General features: G+C 32.8%; 10 non-coding genes across 10 annotated transcripts; all 10 read right to left on the bottom strand.

The window, feature by feature from the left end:
* Window positions 1-1,373: 1,373 nt before the first annotated feature.
* Window positions 1,374-1,447, bottom strand: TRNAI-AAU (transfer RNA isoleucine (anticodon AAU)). The gene has a single exon. It is a non-coding gene; the product is annotated as a tRNA-Ile (tRNA).
* A 1,587-nt stretch (window positions 1,448-3,034) lies between these two features.
* TRNAI-AAU (transfer RNA isoleucine (anticodon AAU)) lies at window positions 3,035-3,108 on the bottom strand. Its single transcript has one exon. It is a non-coding gene; the product is annotated as a tRNA-Ile (tRNA).
* Window positions 3,109-4,696: 1,588 nt separating this feature from the next.
* TRNAI-AAU (transfer RNA isoleucine (anticodon AAU)) lies at window positions 4,697-4,770 on the bottom strand. Its single transcript has one exon. It is a non-coding gene; the product is annotated as a tRNA-Ile (tRNA).
* Window positions 4,771-6,357: 1,587 nt separating this feature from the next.
* TRNAI-AAU (transfer RNA isoleucine (anticodon AAU)) lies at window positions 6,358-6,431 on the bottom strand. The gene has a single exon. It is a non-coding gene; the product is annotated as a tRNA-Ile (tRNA).
* A 1,588-nt stretch (window positions 6,432-8,019) lies between these two features.
* On the bottom strand, window positions 8,020-8,093 carry TRNAI-AAU (transfer RNA isoleucine (anticodon AAU)). Its single transcript has one exon. It is a non-coding gene; the product is annotated as a tRNA-Ile (tRNA).
* Window positions 8,094-9,682: 1,589 nt separating this feature from the next.
* TRNAI-AAU (transfer RNA isoleucine (anticodon AAU)) lies at window positions 9,683-9,756 on the bottom strand. Its single transcript has one exon. It is a non-coding gene; the product is annotated as a tRNA-Ile (tRNA).
* A 1,588-nt stretch (window positions 9,757-11,344) lies between these two features.
* On the bottom strand, window positions 11,345-11,418 carry TRNAI-AAU (transfer RNA isoleucine (anticodon AAU)). Its single transcript has one exon. It is a non-coding gene; the product is annotated as a tRNA-Ile (tRNA).
* Window positions 11,419-13,004: 1,586 nt separating this feature from the next.
* On the bottom strand, window positions 13,005-13,078 carry TRNAI-AAU (transfer RNA isoleucine (anticodon AAU)). The gene has a single exon. It is a non-coding gene; the product is annotated as a tRNA-Ile (tRNA).
* A 1,589-nt stretch (window positions 13,079-14,667) lies between these two features.
* Window positions 14,668-14,741, bottom strand: TRNAI-AAU (transfer RNA isoleucine (anticodon AAU)). Its single transcript has one exon. It is a non-coding gene; the product is annotated as a tRNA-Ile (tRNA).
* A 1,588-nt stretch (window positions 14,742-16,329) lies between these two features.
* TRNAI-AAU (transfer RNA isoleucine (anticodon AAU)) lies at window positions 16,330-16,403 on the bottom strand. Its single transcript has one exon. It is a non-coding gene; the product is annotated as a tRNA-Ile (tRNA).
* Between the last annotated feature and the right edge of the window lie 459 nt (window positions 16,404-16,862).

Below are 16,862 nucleotides of genomic sequence, written 5' to 3'. Positions count from 1 at the left end.
TATAAAAATAGACAATTTAGACATGGAGTATATGCAAATCTAAGCAAAATCAATCTAAAAAATCTAATACACAATTTTTAATTGTAAATTTGCAGATTGTTGAAAAAGATAATCCCAGGATGTAATCCATTATGTATTAAATTTAGTATGTTTTACCAAGTTGTGTATGAATAACTTTTAACAAAAAAAAATATATATATTGGGGAAGTAGCTTAATGTGCCCATTGGAAATAAAGAATGCTAGCCCATGTTGGAATGCAAAGCTTAAGAAAATACAAACTTCAATCCATAGGAAAGCACTTTTTATTCAGTCTACACTCTGTAATCATACTATAGCTTAATTTACAAATTGTGATGTCATTATCAGACTTAACTCACAAGAGACTTTCATCCTTGGTCTATAAAAAAGGCAGTCCTCTGTTATAAAGCTTGAAACAATTGTAAGTGGCTGATATGCAAATATGGAAATACAGAAAAACTGTCAATTCAATGCTAGGATAACATAAGGGGTGATGCTCCAACTGAAATTGGTCCTAGGCATTTAGGTTTCTAGTATCTATCTTCTCCTTTAAAAAATAGGTTACTTTTTATATATTATCATTGGGTTTGGACAAATATTCTACATAATACCTATTGCATCCCTGAGCTTATTAGAAACTTGAAATAATATATATAAAGTATTGAATTTCTTTTCTTTGCATTTAAAAGATGAGCGCACTTCAGTAGATGCCATTGCTCAGGTGAGGGTTCCATGGTGTAATTGTTAGCACCCTGGACTTTGAATCTAGTAATCTGAGTTCATATCTCGTGGGAGCTAACATTGTTTATTTTCCTTTTGTTCAAAGCTCCATTTTCATTCAATGTATGAGTATTGCAAATCTTCATTTAAAATTCATATAAACTCCATCATCTTCAGTGGTGTCCTTTGTTTAAACTCATTTTTAAACTTATAAAATCAGAAGTATGTCAAATATTTGGAAATAAGAAAAGATGCAATAAGAATGCAGAGATCCATTACTTGTGCTCTGGTCTTTAGAAATTCTCAATTTTTTTTACTTCAGTGTGCACTAATGAGAGGGGAGCTCATATCTTCTTCTTCTTCTAGTAACACCTAGTGCCCTCTATGTTTGAGCAGCAATATAATAACTGATTAATTTGCCCTTGCATATCTTAGTTATGCCATATTGCTTGATTTGAGACAAAAGTCACTGGGCCATGTAGAGAAAAATCTTCATCAGCCAAAGGATGACACTCCCACTGGCTTCTGATATGTATTTGAAGAGATTTTGTGATATATGTGTCTATGATGTTTTCAAGTATTCATGCACTCCACCGATGAGCTTATTCCATTCTTGTCCATCAAGAAAAGCAAATGGCCCATACGGGGATCGAACCCGTGACCTTGGCGTTATTAGCACCATGCTCTAACCAACTGAGCTAACAGGCCACAGATGTTACTGCAAGCAAACACAAAACTGGCAAATGTACCTCAAAGCACAGATCATATTTTGTTTTTATAGCATTTCATTTTTCAAAAAAAAGCTTAAGCCATAGAGTCACTTGAAGCATGGGTATCATAAAAATGCTCCAGTTTCTTTCCACATTACAAAATAAAAATAAATATTAGATAGGATAATAACAAAGATTAAGGCATCTACTAATAGTATAAAAATAGACAATTTAGACAAGGAGTATATGCAAATCTAAGCAAAATCAATCTAAAAAATCTAATACACAATTTTTAATTGTAAATTTACAGATTGTTGAAAAAGATAATCCCAGGATGTAATCCATTATGTATTAAATTTAGTATGTTTTACCAAGTTGTGTATGAATAACTTTTAACACAAAAAAATATATATTGGGGAAGTAGCTTAATGTGCCCATTGGAAATAAAGAATGCTAGCCCATTTTGGAATGCAAAGCTTAAGAAAATACAAACTTCAATCCATAGGAAAGCACTTTTTATTCAGTCTACACTCTGTAATCATACTATAGCTTAATTTACAAATTGTGATGTCATTATCAGACTTAACTCACAGGAGACTTTCATCCTTGGTCTATAAAAAAGGCAGTCCTCTGTTACAAAGCTTGAAACAATTGTAAGTGGCTGATATGCAAATATGGAAATACAGAAAAACTGTCAATTCAATGCTAGGATAACATAAGGGGTGATGCTCCAACTGAAATTGGTCCTAGGCATTTAGGTTTCTAGTATCTATCTTCTCCTTTAAAAAATAGGTTACTTTTTATATATTATCATTGGGTTTGGACAAATATTCTACATAATACCTATTGCATCCCTGAGCTTATTAGAAACTTGAAATAATATATATAAAGTATTGAATTTCTTTTCTTTGCATTTAAAAGATGAGCGCACTTCAGTAGATGCCATTGCTCAGGTGAGGGTTCCATGGTGTAATTGTTAGCACCCTGGACTTTGAATCTAGTAATCTGAGTTCATATCTCGTGGGAGCTAACATTGTTTATTTTCCTTTTGTTCAAAGCTCCATTTTCATTCAATGTATGAGTATTGCAAATCTTCATTTAAAATTCATATAAATTCCATCATCTTCAGTGGTGTCCTTTGTTTAAACTCATTTTTAAACTTATAAAATCAGAAGTATGTCAAATATTTGGAAATAAGAAAAGATGCAATAAGAATGCAGAGATCCATTACTTGTGCTCTGGTCTTTAGAAATTCTCCATTTTTTTTACTTCAGTGTGCACTAATGAGAGGGGAGCACATATCTTCTACTTCTTCTAGTAACACCTAGTGCCCTCGATGTTTGAGCAGCATTAAAATAACTGATTAATTTGCCCTTACATATCTTAGTTATGCCATATTACTTGATTTGAAACAAACGTCACTGAGCCATGTAGAGAAAAATCTTCATCAGCCAAAGGATGACACTCCCACTGGCTTCTGATATGTATTTGAAGAGATTTTTTGATATATGTGTCTATGATGTTTTCAAGTATTCATGCACTCCACGATGAGCTTATTCCATTCTTGTCCATCAAGAAAAGCAAATAGCCCATACGTGAATCGAACCCGTGACCTTGGCGTTATTAGCAACACGCTCTAACCAACTGAGCTAACCGGCCACAGATATTACTGCCAGCAAACACAAAACTGGCAAATGTACCTCAAAGCACAGATCATATTTTGTTTTTATAGCATTTCATTTTTCAAAAAAAAGCTTAAGCCATAGAGTCACTTGAAGCATGGGTATCATAAAAATGCTCCAGTTTCTTTCCACATTACAAAATAAAAATAAATATTAGATAGGATAATAACAAAGATTAAGGCATCTACTAATAGTATAAAAATAGACAATTTAGACAAGGAGTATATGCAAATCTAAGCAAAATCAATCTAAAAAATCTAATACACAATTTTTAATTGTAAATTTACAGATTGTTGAAAAAGATAATCCCAGGATGTAATCCATTATGTATTAAATTTAGTATGTTTTACCAAGTTGTGTATGAATAACTTTTAACACAAAAAAATATATATTGGGGAAGTAGCTTAATGTGCCCATTGGAAATAAAGAATGCTAGCCCATTTTGAAATGCAAAGCTTAAGAAAATACAAACTTCAATCCATAGGAAAGCACTTTTTATTCAGTCTACACTCTGTAATCATACTATAGCTTAATTTACAAATTGTGATGTCATTATCAGACTTAACTCACAAGAGACTTTCATCCTTGGTCTATAAAAAAGGCAGTCCTCTGTTATAAAGCTTGAAACAATTGTAAGTGGCTGATATGCAAATATGGAAATACAGAAAAACTGTCAATTCAATGCTAGGATAACATAAGGGGTGATGCTCCAACTGAAATTGGTCCTAGGCATTTAGGTTTCTAGTATCTATCTTCTCCTTTAAAAAATAGGTTACTTTTTATATATTATCATTGGGTTTGGACAAATATTCTACATAATACCTATTGCATCCCTGAGCTTATTAGAAACTTGAAATAATATATATAAAGTATTGAATTTCTTTTCTTTGCATTTAAAAGATGAGCGCACTTCAGTAGATGCCATTGCTCAGGTGAGGGTTCCATGGTGTAATTGTTAGCACCCTGGACTTTGAATCTAGTAATCTGAGTTCATATCTCGTGGGAGCTAACATTGTTTATTTTCCTTTTGTTCAAAGCTCCATTTTCATTCAATGTATGAGTATTGCAAATCTTCATTTAAAATTCATATAAATTCCATCATCTTCAGTGGTGTCCTTTGTTTAAACTCATTTTTAAACTTATCAAATCAGAAGTATGTCAAATATTTGGAAATAAGAAAAGATGCAATAAGAATGCAGAGATCCATTACTTGTGCTCTGGTCTTTAGAAATTCTCCATTTTTTTTACTTCAGCGTGCACTAATGAGAGGGGAGCTCATATCTTCTTCTTCTTCTAGTAACACCTAGTGCCCTCTATGTTTGAGCAGCAATATAATAACTGATTAATTTGCCCTTGCATATCTTAGTTATGCCATATTGCTTGATTTGAGACAAAAGTCACTGGGCCATGTAGAGAAAAATCTTCATCAGCCAAAGGATGACACTCCCACTGGCTTCTGATATGTATTTGAAGAGATTTTGTGATATATGTGTCTATGATGTTTTCAAGTATTCATGCACTCCACCGATGAGCTTATTCCATTCTTGTCCATCAAGAAAAGCAAATGGCCCATACGGGGATCGAACCCGTGACCTTGGCGTTATTAGCACCATGCTCTAACCAACTGAGCTAACCGGCCACAGATGTTACTGCAAGCAAACACAAAACTGGCAAATGTACCTCAAAGCACAGATCATATTTTGTTTTTATAGCATTTCATTTTTCAAAAAAAAGCTTAAGCCATAGAGTCACTTGAAGCATGGGTATCATAAAATGCTCCAGTTTCTTTCCACATTACAAAATAAAAATAAATATTAGATAGGATAATAACAAAGATTAAGGCATCTACTAATAGTATAAAAATAGACAATTTAGACAAGGAGTATATGCAAATCTAAGCAAAATCAATCTAAAAAATCTAATACACAATTTTTAATTGTAAATTTACAGATTGTTGAAAAAGATAATCCCAGGATGTAATCCATTATGTATTAAATTTAGTATGTTTTACCAAGTTGTGTATGAATAACTTTTAACACAAAAAAATATATATTGGGGAAGTAGCTTAATGTGCCCATTGGAAATAAAGAATGCTAGCCCATTTTGGAATGCAAAGCTTAAGAAAATACAAACTTCAATCCATAGGAAAGCACTTTTTATTCAGTCTACACTCTGTAATCATACTATAGCTTAATTTACAAATTGTGATGTCATTATCAGACTTAACTCACAAGAGACTTTCATCCTTGGTCTATAAAAAAGGCAGTCCTCTGTTATAAAGCTTGAAACAATTGTAAGTGGCTGATATGCAAATATGGAAATACAGAAAAACTGTCAATTCAATGCTAGGATAACATAAGGGGTGATGCTCCAACTGAAATTGGTCCTAGGCATTTAGGTTTCTAGTATCTATCTTCTCCTTTAAAAAATAGGTTACTTTTTATATATTATCATTGGGTTTGGACAAATATTCTACATAATACCTATTGCATCCCTGAGCTTATTAGAAACTTGAAATAATATATATAAAGTATTGAATTTATTTTCTTTGCATTTAAAAGATGAGCGCACTTCAGTAGATGCCATTGCTCAGGTGAGGGTTCCATGGTGTAATTGTTAGCACCCTGGACTTTGAATCTAGTAATCTGAGTTCATATCTCGTAGGAGCTAACATTGTTTATTTTCCTTTTGTTCAAAGCTCCATTTTCATTCAATGTATGAGTATTGCAAATCTTCATTTAAAATTCATATAAATTCCATCATCTTCAGTGGTGTCCTTTGTTTAAACTCATTTTTAAACTTATCAAATCAGAAGTATGTCAAATATTTGGAAATAAGAAAAGATGCAATAAGAATGCAGAGATCCATTACTTGTGCTCTGGTCTTTAGAAATTCTCCATTTTTTTTACTTCAGTGTGCACTAATGAGAGGGGAGCTCATATCTTCGTCTTCTTCTAGTAACACCTAGTGCCCTCTATGTTTGAGCAGCAATATAATAACTGATTAATTTGCCCTTGCATATCTTAGTTATGCCATATTGCTTGATTTGAGACAAAAGTCACTGGGCCATGTAGAGAAAAATCTTCATCAGCCAAAGGATGACACTCCCACTGGCTTCTGATATGTATTTGAAGAGATTTTGTGATATATGTGTCTATGATGTTTTCAAGTATTCATGCACTCCACCGATGAGCTTATTCCATTCTTGTCCATCAAGAAAAGCAAATGGCCCATACGGGGATCGAACCCGTGACCTTGGCGTTATTAGCACCATGCTCTAACCAACTGAGCTAACCGGCCACAGATGTTACTGCAAGCAAACACAAAACTGGCAAATGTACCTCAAAGCACAGATCATATTTTGTTTTTATAGCATTTCATTTTTCAAAAAAAAGCTTAAGCCATAGAGTCACTTGAAGCATGGGTATCATAAAAATGCTCCAGTTTCTTTCCACATTACAAAATAAAAATAAATATTAGATAGGATAATAACAAAGATTAAGGCATCTACTAATAGTATAAAAATAGACAATTTAGACAAGGAGTATATGCAAATCTAAGCAAAATCAATCTAAAAAATCTAATACACAATTTTTAATTGTAAATTTACAGATTGTTGAAAAAGATAATCCCAGGATGTAATCCATTATGTATTAAATTTAGTATGTTTTACCAAGTTGTGTATGAATAACTTTTAACACAAAAAAATATATATTGGGGAAGTAGCTTAATGTGCCCATTGGAAATAAAGAATGCTAGCCCATTTTGGAATGCAAAGCTTAAGAAAATACAAACTTCAATCCATAGGAAAGCACTTTTTATTCAGTCTACACTCTGTAATCATACTATAGCTTAATTTACAAATTGTGATGTCATTATCAGACTTAACTCACAAGAGACTTTCATCCTTGGTCTATAAAAAAGGCAGTCCTCTGTTATAAAGCTTGAAACAATTGTAAGTGGCTGATATGCAAATATGGAAATACAGAAAAACTGTCAATTCAATGCTAGGATAACATAAGGGGTGATGCTCCAACTGAAATTGGTCCTAGGCATTTAGGTTTCTAGTATCTATCTTCTCCTTTAAAAAATAGGTTACTTTTTATATATTATCATTGGGTTTGGACAAATATTCTACATAATACCTATTGCATCCCTGAGCTTATTAGAAACTTGAAATAATATATATAAAGTATTGAATTTCTTTTCTTTGCATTTAAAAGATGAGCGCACTTCAGTAGATGCCATTGCTCAGGTGAGGGTTCCATGGTGTAATTGCTAGCACCCTGGACTTTGAATCTAGTAATCTGAGTTCATATCTCGTGGGAGCTAACATTGTTTATTTTCCTTTTGTTCAAAGCTCCATTTTCATTCAATGTATGAGTATTGCAAATCTTCATTTAAAATTCATATAAATTCCATCATCTTCAGTGGTGTCCTTTGTTTAAACTCATTTTTAAACTTATCAAATCAGAAGTATGTCAAATATTTGGAAATAAGAAAAGATGCAATAAGAATGCAGAGATCCATTACTTGTGCTCTGGTCTTTAGAAATTCTCCATTTTTTTCTACTTCAGTGTGCACTAATGAGAGGGGAGCACATATCTTCTTCTTCTTCTAGTAACACCTAGTGCCCTCTATGTTTGAGCAGCAATATAATAACTGATTAATTTGCTCTTGCATATCTTAGTTATGTCATATTGCTTGACTTGAGACAAAAGTCACTGAGCCATGTAGAGAAAAATCTTCATCAGCCAAAGGATGACACTCCCACTGGCTTCTGATATGTATTTGAAAAGATTTTGTGAAATATGTGTCTATGATGTTTTCAAGTATTCATGCACTCCACGATGAGCTTATTCCATTCTTGTCCTTCAAGAAAAGCAAATGGCCCATACGGGGATCGAACCCGTGACCTTGGCGTTATTAGCACCACGCTCTAAACAACTGAGCTAACAGGCCACACATATTACTGCCAGCAAACACAAAACTGGCAAATGTACCTCAAAGCACAGATCATATTTTGTTTTTATAGCATTTCATTTTTCAAAAAAAAGCTTAAGCCATAGAGTCACTTGAAGCATGGGTATCATGAAAATGCTCCAGTTTCTTTCCACATTACAAAATAAAAATAAATATTAGATAGGATAATAACAAAGATTAAGGCATCTACTAATAGTATAAAAATAGACAATTTAGACAAGGAGTATATGCAAATCTAAGCAAAAGCAATCTAAAAAATCGAATACACAATTTTTAATTGTAAATTTACAGATTGTTGAAAAAGATAATCCCAGGATGTAATCCATTATGTATTAAATTTAGTATGTTTTACCAAGTTGTGTATGAATAACTTTTAACACAAAAAAATATATATTGGGGAAGTAGCTTAATGTGCCCATTGGAAATAAAGAATGCTAGCCCATTTTGGAATGCAAAGCTTAAGAAAATACAAACTTCAATCCATAGGAAAGCACTTTTTATTCAGTCTACACTCTGTAATCATACTATAGCTTAATTTACAAATTGTGATGTCATTATCAGACTTAACTCACAAGAGACTTTCATCCTTGGTCTATAAAAAAGGCAGTCCTCTGTTATAAAGCTTGAAACAATTGTAAGTGGCTGATATGCAAATATGGAAATACAGAAAAACTGTCAATTCAATGCTAGGATAACATAAGGGGTGATGCTCCAACTGAAATTGGTCCTAGGCATTTAGGTTTCTAGTATCTATCTTCTCCTTTAAAAAATAGGTTACTTTTTATATATTATCATTGGGTTTGGACAAATATTCTACATAATACCTATTGCATCCCTGAGCTTATTAGAAACTTGAAATAATATATATAAAGTATTGAAATTCTTTTCTTTGCATTTAAAAGATGAGTGCACTTCAGTAGATGCCATTGCTCAGGTGAGGGTTCCATGGTGTAATTGCTAGCACCCTGGATTTTGAATCTAGTAATCTGAGTTCATATCTCGTGGGAGTTAACATTGTTTATTTTCCTTTTGTTCAAAGCTCCATTTTCATTCAATGTATGAGTATTGCAAATCTTCATTTAAAATTCATATAAATTCCATCATCTTCAGTGGTGTCCTTTGTTTAAACTCATTTTTAAACTTATCAAATCAGAAGTATGTCAAATATTTGGAAATAAGAAAAGATGCAATAAGAATGCAGAGATCCATTACTTGTGCTCTGGTCTTTAGAAATTCTCCATTTTTTTTTACTTCAGTGTGCACTAATGAGAGGGGAGCACATATCTTCTTCTTCTTCTAGTAACACCTAGTGCCCTCTATGTTTGAGCAGCAATATAATAACTGATTAATTTGCCCTTGCATATCTTAGTTATGTCATATTGCTTGATTTGAGACAAAAGTCACTGAGCCATGTAGAGAAAAATCTTCATCAGCCAAAGGATGACACTCCCACTGGCTTCTGATATGTATTTGAAGAGATTTTGTGATATATGTGTCTATGATGTTTTCAAGTATTCATGCACTCCACCGATGAGCTTATTCCATTCTTGTCCATCAAGAAAAGCAAATGGCCCATACGGGGATCGAACCCGTGACCTTGGCATTATTAGCACCATGCTCTAACCAACTGAGCTAACAGGCCACAGATGTTACTGCAAGCAAACACAAAACTGGCAAATGTACCTCAAAGCACAGATCATATTTTGTTTTTATAGCATTTCATTTTTCAAAAAAAAGCTTAAGCCATAGAGTCACTTGAAGCATGGGTATCATAAAAATGCTCCAGTTTCTTTCCACATTACAAAATAAAAATAAATATTAGATAGGATAATAACAAAGATTAAGGCATCTACTAATAGTATAAAAATAGACAATTTAGACAAGGAGTATATGCAAATCTAAGCAAAATCAATCTAAAAAATCTAATACACAATTTTTAATTGTAAATTTACAGATTGTTGAAAAAGATAATCCCTGGATGTAATCCATTATGTATTAAATTTAGTATGTTTTACCAAGTTGTGTATGAATAACTTTTAACACAAAAAAATATATATTGGGGAAGTAGCTTAATGTGCCCATTGGAAATAAAGAATGCTAGCCCATTTTGGAATGCAAAGCTTAAGAAAATACAAACTTCAATCCATAGGAAAGCACTTTTTATTCAGTCTACACTCTGTAATCATACTATAGCTTAATTTACAAATTGTGATGTCATTATCAGACTTAACTCACAAGAGACTTTCATCCTTGGTCTATAAAAAAGGCAGTCCTCTGTTATAAAGCTTGAAACAATTGTAAGTGGCTGATATGCAAATATGGAAATACAGAAAAACTGTCAATTCAATGCTAGGATAACATAAGGGGTGATGCTCCAACTGAAATTGGTCCTAGGCATTTAGGTTTCTAGTATCTATCTTCTCCTTTAAAAAATAGGTTACTTTTTATATATTATCATTGGGTTTGGACAAATATTCTACATAATACCTATTGCATCCCTGAGCTTATTAGAAACTTGAAATAATATATATAAAGTATTGAATTTCTTTTCTTTGCATTTAAAAGATGAGTGCACTTCAGTAGATGCCATTGCTCAGGTGAGGGTTCCATGGTGTAATTGTTAGCACCCTGGACTTTGAATCTAGTAATCTGAGTTCATATCTCGTGGGAGCTAACATTGTTTATTTTCCTTTTGTTCAAAGCTCCATTTTCATTCAATGTATGAGTATTGCAAATCTTCATTTAAAATTCATATAAATTCCATCATCTTCAGTGGTGTCCTTTGTTTAAACTCATTTTTAAACTTATCAAATCAGAAGTATGTCAAATATTTGGAAATAAGAAAAGATGCAATAAGAATGCAGAGATCCATTACTTGTGCTCTGGTCTTTAGAAATTCTCCATTTTTTTTACTTCAGTGTGCACTAATGAGAGGGGAGCTCATATCTTCTTCTTCTTCTAGTAACACCTAGTGCCCTCTATGTTTGAGCAGCAATATAATAACTGATTAATTTGCCCTTGCATATCTTAGTTATGCCATATTGCTTGATTTGAGACAAAAGTCACTGGGCCATGTAGAGAAAAATCTTCATCAGCCAAAGGATGACACTCCCACTGGCTTCTGATATGTATTTGAAGAGATTTTGTGATATATGTGTCTATGATGTTTTCAAGTATTCATGCACTCCACCGATGAGCTTATTCCATTCTTGTCCATCAAGAAAAGCAAATGGCCCATACGGGGATCAAACCTGTGACCTTGGCGTTATTAGCACCATGCTCTAACCAACTGAGCTAACTGGCCACAGATATTACTGCAAGCAAACACAAAACTGGCAAATGTACCTCAAAGCACAGATCATATTTTGTTTTTATAGCATTTCATTTTTCAAAAAAAAGCTTAAGCCATAGAGTCACTTGAAGCATGGGTATCATAAAAATGCTCCAGTTTCTTTCCACATTACAAAATAAAAATAAATATTAGATAGGATAATAACAAAGATTAAGGCATCTAGTAATAGTATAAAAATAGACAATTTAGACAAGGAGTATATGCAAATCTAAGCAAAATCAATCTAAAAAATCTAATACACAATTTTTAATTGTAAATTTACAGATTGTTGAAAAAGATAATCCCAGGATGTAATCCATTATGTATTAAATTTAGTATGTTTTACCAAGTTGTGTATGAATAACTTTTAACACAAAAAAATATATATTGGGGAAGTAGCTTAATGTGCCCATTGGAAATAAAGAATGCTAGCCCATTTTGGAATGCAAAGCTTAAGAAAATACAAACTTCAATCCATAGGAAAGCACTTTTTATTCAGTCTACACTCTGTAATCATACTATAGCTTAATTTACAAATTGTGATGTCATTATCAGACTTAACTCACAAGAGACTTTCATCCTTGGTCTATAAAAAAGGCAGTCCTCTGTTATAAAGCTTGAAACAATTGTAAGTGGCTGATATGCAAATATGGAAATACAGAAAAACTGTCAATTCAATGCTAGGATAACATAAGGGGTGATGCTCCAACTGAAATTGGTCCTAGGCATTTAGGTTTCTAGTATCTATCTTCTCCTTTAAAAAATAGGTTACTTTTTATATATTATCATTGGGTTTGGACAAATATTCTACATAATACCTATTGCATCCCTGAGCTTATTAGAAACTTGAAATAATATATATAAAGTATTGAATTTCTTTTCTTTGCATTTAAAAGATGAGCGCACTTCAGTAGATGCCATTGCTCAGGTGAGGGTTCCATGGTGTAATTGCAAGCACCCTGGACTTTGAATCTAGTAATCTGAGTTCATATCTCGTGGGAGCTAACATTGTTTATTTTCCTTTTGTTCAAAGCTCCATTTTCATTCAATGTATGAGTATTGCAAATCTTCATTTAAAATTCATATAAATTCCATCATCTTCAGTGGTATCCTTTGTTTAAACTCATTTTTAAACTTATCAAATCAGAAGTATGTCAAATATTTGGAAATAAGAAAAGATGCAATAAGAATGCAGAGATCCATTACTTGTGCTCTGGTCTTTAGAAATTCTCCATTTTTTTTTTACTTCAGTGTGCACTAATGAGAGGGGAGCACATATCTTCTTCTTCTAGTAACACCTAGTGCCCTCTATGTTTGAGCAGCAATATAATAACTGATTAATTTGCCCTTGCATATCTTAGTTATGTCATATTGCTTGATTTGAGACAAAAGTCACTGAGCCATGTAGAGAAAAATCTTCATCAGCCAAAGGATGACACTCCCACTGGCTTCTGATATGTATTTGAAAAGATTTTGTGATATATGTGTCTATGATGTTTTCAAGTATTCATGCACTCCACGATGAGCTTATTCCATTCTTGTCCTTCAAGAAAAGCAAATGGCCCATACGGGGATCGAACCCGTGACCTTGGCGTTATTAGCACCACGCTCTAAACAACTGAGCTAACAGGCCACACATATTACTGCCAGCAAACACAAAACTGGCAAATGTACCTCAAAGCACAGATCATATTTTGTTTTTATAGCATTTCATTTTTCAAAAAAAAGCTTAAGCCATAGAGTCACTTGAAGCATGGGTATCATAAAAATGCTCCAGTTTCTTTCCACATTACAAAATAAAAATAAATATTAGATAGGATAATAACAAAGATTAAGGCATCTACTAATAGTATAAAAATAGACAATTTAGACAAGGAGTATATGCAAATCTAAGCAAAAGCAATCTAAAAAATCTAATACACAATTTTTAATTGTAAATTTACAGATTGTTGAAAAAGATAATCCCAGGATGTAATCCATTATGTATTAAATTTAGTATGTTTTACCAAGTTGTGTATGAATAACTTTTAACACAAAAAAATATATATTGGGGAAGTAGCTTAATGTGCCCATTGGAAATAAAGAATGCTAGCCCATTTTGGAATGCAAAGCTTAAGAAAATACAAACTTCAATCCATAGGAAAGCACTTTTTATTCAGTCTACACTCTGTAATCATACTATAGCTTAATTTACAAATTGTGATGTCATTATCAGACTTAACTCACAAGAGACTTTCATCCTTGGTCTATAAAAAAGGCAGTCCTCTGTTATAAAGCTTGAAACAATTGTAAGTGGCTGATATGCAAATATGGAAATACAGAAAAACTGTCAATTCAATGCTAGGATAACATAAGGGGTGATGCTCCAACTGAAATTGGTCCTAGGCATTTAGGTTTCTAGTATCTATCTTCTCCTTTAAAAAAATAGGTTACTTTTTATATATTATCATTGGGTTTGGACAAATATTCTACATAATACCTATTGCATCCCTGAGCTTATTAGAAACTTGAAATAATATATATAAAGTATTGAATTTCTTTTCTTTGCATTTAAAAGATGAGTGCACTTCAGTAGATGCCATTGCTCAGGTGAGGGTTCCATGGTGTAATTGTTAGCACCCTGGACTTTGAATCTAGTAATCTGAGTTCATATCTCGTGGGAGCTAACATTGTTTATTTTCCTTTTGTTCAAAGCTCCATTTTCATTCAATGTATGAGTATTGCAAATCTTCATTTAAAATTCATATAAATTCCATCATCTTCAGTGGTGTCCTTTGTTTAAACTCATTTTTAAACTTATCAAATCAGAAGTATGTCAAATATTTGGAAATAAGAAAAGATGCAATAAGAATGCAGAGATCCATTACTTGTGCTCTGGTCTTTAGAAATTCTCCATTTTTTTTACTTCAGTGTGCACTAATGAGAGGGGAGCTCATATCTTCTTCTTCTTCTAGTAACACCTAGTGCCCTCTATGTTTGAGCAGCAATATAATAACTGATTAATTTGCCCTTGCATATCTTAGTTATGCCATATTGCTTGATTTGAGACAAAAGTCACTGGGCCATGTAGAGAAAAATCTTCATCAGCCAAAGGATGACACTCCCACTGGCTTCTGATATGTATTTGAAGAGATTTTGTGATATATGTGTCTATGATGTTTTCAAGTATTCATGCACTCCACCGATGAGCTTATTCCATTCTTGTCCATCAAGAAAAGCAAATGGCCCATACGGGGATCGAACCCGTGACCTTGGCGTTATTAGCACCATGCTCTAACCAACTGAGCTAACCGGCCACAGATGTTACTGCAAGCAAACACAAAACTGGCAAATGTACCTCAAAGCACAGATCATATTTTGTTTTTATAGCATTTCATTTTTCAAAAAAAAGCTTAAGCCATAGAGTCACTTGAAGCATGGGTATCATAAAAATGCTCCAGTTTCTTTCCACATTACAAAATAAAAATAAATATTAGATAGGATAATAACAAAGATTAAGGCATCTACTAATAGTATAAAAATAGACAATTTAGACAAGGAGTATATGCAAATCTAAGCAAAATCAATCTAAAAAATCTAATACACAATTTTTAATTGTAAATTTACAGATTGTTGAAAAAGATAATCCCAGGATGTAATCCATTATGTATTAAATTTAGTATGTTTTACCAAGTTGTGTATGAATAACTTTTAACACAAAAAAATATATATTGGGGAAGTAGCTTAATGTGCCCATTGGAAATAAAGAATGCTAGCCCATTTTGGAATGCAAAGCTTAAGAAAATACAAACTTCAATCCATAGGAAAGCACTTTTTATTCAGTCTACACTCTGTAATCATACTATAGCTTAATTTACAAATTGTGATGTCATTATCAGACTTAACTCACAAGAGACTTTCATCCTTGGTCTATAAAAAAGGCAGTCCTCTGTTATAAAGCTTGAAACAATTGTAAGTGGCTGATATGCAAATATGGAAATACAGAAAAACTGTCAATTCAATGCTAGGATAACATAAGGGGTGATGCTCCAACTGAAATTGGTCCTAGGCATTTAGGTTTCTAGTATCTATCTTCTCCTTTAAAAAAATAGGTTACTTTTTATATATTATCATTGGGTTTGGACAAATATTCTACATAATACCTATTGCATCCCTGAGCTTATTAGAAACTTGAAATAATATATATAAAGTATTGAATTTCTTTTCTTTGCATTTAAAAGATGAGTGCACTTCAGTAGATGCCATTGCTCAGGTGAGGGTTCCATGGTGTAATTGTTAGCACCCTGGACTTTGAATCTAGTAATCTGAGTTCATATCTCGTGGGAGCTAACATTGTTTATTTTCCTTTTGTTCAAAGCTCCATTTTCATTCAATGTATGAGTATTGCAAATCTTCATTTAAAATTCATATAAATTCCATCATCTTCAGTGGTGTCCTTTGTTTAAACTCATTTTTAAACTTATCAAATCAGAAGTATGTCAAATATTTGGAAATAAGAAAACATGCAATAAGAATGCAGAGATCCATTACTTGTGCTCTGGTCTTTAGAAATTCTCCATTTTTTTTACTTCAGTGTGCACTAATGAGAGGGGAGCTCATATCTTCTTCTTCTTCTAGTAACACCTAGTGCCCTCTATGTTTGAGCAGCAATATAATAACTGATTAATTTGCCCTTGCATATCTTAGTTATGCCATATTGCTTGATTTGAGACAAAAGTCACTGGGCCATGTAGAGAAAAATCTTCATCAGCCAAAGGATGACACTCCCACTGGCTTCTGATATGTATTTGAAAAGATTTTGTGATATATGTGTCTATGATGTTTTCAAGTATTCATGCACTCCACGATGAGCTTATTCCATTCTTGTCCTTCAAGAAAAGCAAATGGCCCATACGGGGATCGAACCCGTGACCTTGGCGTTATTAGCACCACGCTCTAACCAACTGAGCTAACAGGCCACAGATATTACTGCCAGCAAACACAAAACTGGCAAATGTACCTCAAAGCACAGATCATATTTTGTTTTTATAGCATTTCATTTTTCAAAAAAAAGCTTAAGCCATAGAGTCACTTGAAGCATGGGTATCATAAAAATGCTCCAGTTTCTTTCCACATTACAAAATAAAAATAAATATTAGATAGGATAATAACAAAGATTAAGGCATCTAGTAATAGTATAAAAATAGACAATTTAGACTAGGAGTAAATGCAAATCTAAGCAAAATCAATCTAAAAAATCTAATACACAATTTTTAATTGTAAATTTACAGATTGTTGAAAAAGATAATCCCAGGATGTAATCCATTATGTATTAAATTTAGTATGTTTTACCAAGTTGTGTATGAATAACTTTTAACACAAAAAAATATATATTGGGGAAGTAGCTTAATGTGCCCATTGGAAATAAAGAATGCTAG

The sequence above is a fragment of the Pseudophryne corroboree genome, unplaced genomic scaffold (genome assembly GCF_028390025.1).
Source record: "Pseudophryne corroboree isolate aPseCor3 unplaced genomic scaffold, aPseCor3.hap2 scaffold_822, whole genome shotgun sequence".
Taxonomy (NCBI): Eukaryota; Metazoa; Chordata; class Amphibia; order Anura; family Myobatrachidae; genus Pseudophryne; species Pseudophryne corroboree.
Note: the sequence above shows the minus strand (reverse complement) of the source record. Positions and strands in the feature narration are given on the sequence as shown.